This window comes from Desmodus rotundus, chromosome 4 (genome assembly GCF_022682495.2).
Source record: "Desmodus rotundus isolate HL8 chromosome 4, HLdesRot8A.1, whole genome shotgun sequence".
Classification (NCBI taxonomy): Eukaryota; Metazoa; Chordata; class Mammalia; order Chiroptera; family Phyllostomidae; genus Desmodus; species Desmodus rotundus.
Window position 1 is genome coordinate 113,881,378 of NC_071390.1, and position 4,735 is coordinate 113,886,112.

At 40.4% G+C, this 4,735-nt stretch overlaps 1 non-coding gene across 1 annotated transcript; it reads right to left on the minus strand.

The window, feature by feature from the left end:
• Positions 1 to 621: 621 nt before the first annotated feature.
• Positions 622 to 728, minus strand: LOC112296457 (U6 spliceosomal RNA). The gene has a single exon (XR_002973905.2). It is a non-coding gene; the product is annotated as a U6 spliceosomal RNA (small nuclear RNA).
• Positions 729 to 4,735: the final 4,007 nt, after the last annotated feature.

Genomic DNA, 4,735 nt, shown 5'->3' on the forward strand with positions numbered 1-4,735 from the left:
TTGGTAAAGGAATTTTAACAATATGTAACTCATGCCGTCATTGCAAAAATTTAAATGAGATCATATATAGCAGGGTTTCTCAGCCTCAGCATTTTTGACATTTAGGCCAGATAATCCCTCATTAGGGGCTGTCCTGTGCACTGTGGGATGTTTACCAGCATCCCTAGCCCCTACCCTTCAGAGTAACATTCTCCCCAGTTTATATGCTCAAAAATGACTCCAGACAATGCCAAATGTCCCCTGGTGGGGAGGGGGAGATTGTCCTCAATTGAGAACCACTGCAATAAATGAAGGTATTTTGTAAACTCGTAAAGCATTGCCCAGTTGTTAATTATTATTAATTTTTAAATTAAAACTCATTCTTTATTTCCTTAATTTTTTCCAATTACAGTTTATATTTATCATTTTGTATTAGTTTCAGGTGTACAGCATAGTGGTTAGACAGTCATTTACTTACAAAGGGTTCCCCCTGATATTTCCAGTACCTAGTTGGCACCATACATAGTTATTACAATACTACTAACTATACGATTATCCTGTGCTGTACTTTACATCCCTGTGACTATTTTGTATCAATCTGTGCTTCTCAATCCCTTCACATTTCACACCTAGTCTGCCAACAAAAATATGGAACACTTTACAAATTTGTGTGTCATCCTTGCTCAGGGGCCATGCTAATCTTCTCTGTGTTGTTCTGATTTTAGTATTTGTGTTGCTGTAGTGAGCACCAGTTGTTGGTTATTATTAACATGCAATGATTTTAAAGTAACCACTTCCAATTTTTTAAGTATATTTTATTGATTATGCTGTTACAGTTGTCCCATTCTTTTTTTCTTCCCTTTATCCCCCTCCTTCCCGTACTCCCATTCCATCCAGCATTCCCTCCCCTTAGTTCATGTCCATGGGTAGTGCATATAAGATCTTTGGCTTCTACATTTCCTATACTTTTCTTAACCTCCCCCCTTTCTATTTTTTCCTACCAATTATGCTTCTTATTCCCTGTTCCTTTTCCCTCATTCTCCTCACTCCCACAACTCTCACTGATAACCCTCCATGTGATCTCCATTTCTGTGATTCTGTTCTTGTTCCAGTTGTTTGCTTAGTTTGTTTTTGTTTTTTTAGGTTCAGTTGTTGATAGTTGTGAGTTTATTGTCATTTTACTCTTCATAGTTTTGATCTTCTTCTTTTTCTTCAATAAGTCCCTTTAACATATCATATAATAAGGGATGGGTGATGATGAACTCCTTTAACTTGACCTAATCCAGGAAGCACTTTATCTGCCCTTCCCTTCTAAATGATAGCTTTGCTGGATAGAGTAATCTTGGATGTAGGTCCTTGCCTTTCAGGATTTCCAATACTTCTTTCCAGCCCCTTCTTGCCTGTAAGATTTCTTTTGAGGAATCAGCTGATAGTCTTATGGGAACTCTAGTTAACTCTTCTTTTCTCTTGCTGCTTATAAGATTCTCTCCTTATCTTTAATATTGGGTACTTTAATAATGACATATCTTGGTGTGTTCCTACTTTGGGTCCAACTTTTGGGGGACTCTCTGAGTTTCCTGGACTTGTATGTCTATTTCCTTCTCCAGATTGGGGAAGTTTTACTTTATTATTTTTTCAAATAAGTTTTCAATTTCTTGCTTTTCCTCCTCTCTTTCTGGCACTCCTATGATTCAGATGTTGGAATGTTTAAAGTTGTCCCAGATGTTCCTAAGCCTCTCCTCTTTTTTTTTTTTTTTTTTAATTCTTGTTTCTTCATTCTGTTCTGGGCGAATGTTTATTTCTTCCTTTTGTTCCAAATCATTGATTTGAGCCCTGGTTTCTTCCCTTCACTATTGGTTCCCTGTATATTTTGCTTTATTTCATTTTGTATAGCCTTCACTTCTTCCTTTATTTTGCAATCATACTCAATCATTTCTGTGAGCATCCTGATCACCAGTGTTTTGAACTCTGCATCTGATAGGTTGGCTATCTCCTCACTGCTTAGTTCTTTTTCTGGAGTTTTCATCTATTCTTTCATTTGGGCTATATTTCTTTGTCTTGGCATATCTGTTACATTATAAGGAGTGGAGCCTTAGGTATTCACCAGGGTGGGGCAACCCACTTTGTTGCGTTGTGGCACTGTATGTGGGGGAGGGGTCAGAGAGGGAACAGTGCTGGTTGCTCGGCTCTCACTCCACTTTCAAGAGACTGGCAGTTCCTCCTGCTACCACAACCCCCACAGGTTTTTACAGCCAGAAGTTCTGAGGCCTTATCTTGCACACGCTGAAACCCTGGGTTGCGTGGTCTGTCTCACTCCCAAGTTATTTCTCCAAGTTTATCTGCACATGAATGTGGGACCACTCAGTCCACCAGCTGATGCTTTGCATCACATCCTCTCCAAACCCAACTGCCTGTCTCCATCCCTCCTTCCAGTCTGAATGAATGTTTCCTCTTGAACTCCTTGGTTGTCAGACTTTCATACAGTTCGATTTTCTGGCAGTTCTGGTTGTTTTTGTTTTAAATTTGATTGTTTCCTTCTTTGGGGTGTGCAAGGAAGCAAAGCATATCTCCCTATGCCTCCATCTTGGACAGAACCCACTTCCAAATCTTGACTGGTTATGTTAATATATACAAAAGAGCAATGACACCAAAAATGTAAAAACCACTGAGATTCTCTATGAAAATGTACGATGGTTGTTGTGTGGCAGGCTAAAGTCCTGGTTATTTTATGTTTCTAACAAAGTTTGAGCACATGGCAACTCTTTTTAGAGAAGGCAGCCAAATGGTCCCCAAGCAAATGAGAAACAGAGGGAGCCAGTGACCAGATGCACAAGGCTCTTCCCATCTTTGACTATATAGCCCCCAAACTGTGTCCCCTTCAAGTACTGGGATAGTTTCTTCATCTTTGCATGCTCTGTATCTGTCATAGTCCATTTGGGCCACTGTAATGTAGACTGGGTGGCTTAAACAACAGACATTTATTTCTCACAGTCTGGAGGCCTAAAGTCCAAGAGCCAGGTGCCAGCAGATTGGGTGTCTGGTGAGAATATACTTCCTGGTTTATAGATGACCATGTTTTTGCTGTGTCCTCACATCGTGGTGGGACTGAAGGAGCTCTCTGGGGTCTCTTTTATAAGGGCACTAATCCCATTCATGAGGTCTCACCCTCATGACCTAATCACCTCCCAAAGGCCCCACTTCCTAACACCATCACATTGGGGGTTAGGATTTCAACATATGAATTTGGGATGGGCAGTCAGGCACAGACATTCAATCCATAACAATCTGACAATACCTGACACATGAAAACTATTTAATAAATTATAACTGGCATCAAAGAGTAGTTCTCAACTTTGCTGCATATTGGAATTACCTAGACAACTTGAAATATATTTGCTGATACATGAGCCTTACCCCTCCCTCTAAGATTCTGGTGTGGGGCATATTCTGGACATTTTAAGCCTCACTGATGAGACCTAACACAGACTATTGTGTGAGAACCACTGGCACGGAAAGAACACAATACAGGTGTTGCTCTGCTGCACAGATGAACATAACCCACGGGCAGGTTCCTGTCTGGGAAGCTGGTTTTCACTTGTCCAGTGTTCAAGCCATGAGTGGTTAGTTCCAACCTGTCCTATCTCATCTCATCAGCTTTCAGCAGGTACAGTCTCCAGCACACACTTCCTTCCTCCTCTGTTTAAAATTCTCCTGAATGCATTTCTGCATCTCTGGCCCTCTCTCCAGAGTCAAAGGCCATTTAGCCTCACATCAAATGTACTTCCTGGAGAAGTTCCAAAACTTTCATATAAAGATTTGTGATAAAGAGGAAAATGGAAGGCCAGTGTGGTAAAAATGAGGGTGATGGGCAAGTATTTTCAACCGAGAGGCTTCTAAAAGGTTCAATTATCAATTAACTCCCAAGAGTTGCTATAGTTAACAGTTACACATGTGGCTCCTCTGGAGAAGAGCACTCAAAGGAATTTGGCATATCAGCAAAAGGGAATTTGGGCCTTCAAGAACGTTCTAACGTCCTTCAAAGCACATCAGTGATCAGCTCTCTCTTCTGCCTGTGTGTAGAGCTCTCTCTAACTCTCTTGGAGGTGGTGGGAGGAGTACAAGACAGAAATTAGAAAATTTCAGAAGAAAAGAAAGGGTTTGACTCCCTGGCTTTGATTCTGCTGGGATACCACGTGCCAGACCAAGCAAAGGTCTTAGACAGGCAATTGGCCTGAGTGCTTGTTCCTTGTGCTCCAGCACCCTTCAGGAGCAAGTACGCAGGCTGGCTCTGTGATAGTCAAGACACTAATTGTGTGCATGCTTCTTTTCCTGTTGATTTTTTGTGGCATTAGGGAACCCAGAGAAGAGTAACTATCCACTATGCCCTTAAAGAAAAAGTTGAAAGTAAAACTAAGATCTTCCTAGTGTCTTATATGCTACTCTGCAGACAAAGAGCAATTAATATTTATGCTCTTCATTTTGTGAAAGTTCTCAGCACATATAAGTTATTAACTGAGTTTCTCAAACTTCAGAATAGTTAACATTGGGTGATAAATAACCTGAATAGAGGCATTCACTTATCTTTTCACATATGTACATGTAGGGCCTGCTTTGCATGTGTCTATCTGAATTAGTGCATACCAGAAAAACCAGAAGCAAAATACAAATAATTTTATCAAATATGTCAAAGTTATTTCTCAATTTCTTGGGGAAGAATTTTTTCACCCCTTATCCTTTCATGAGTATGTTGTTGGTT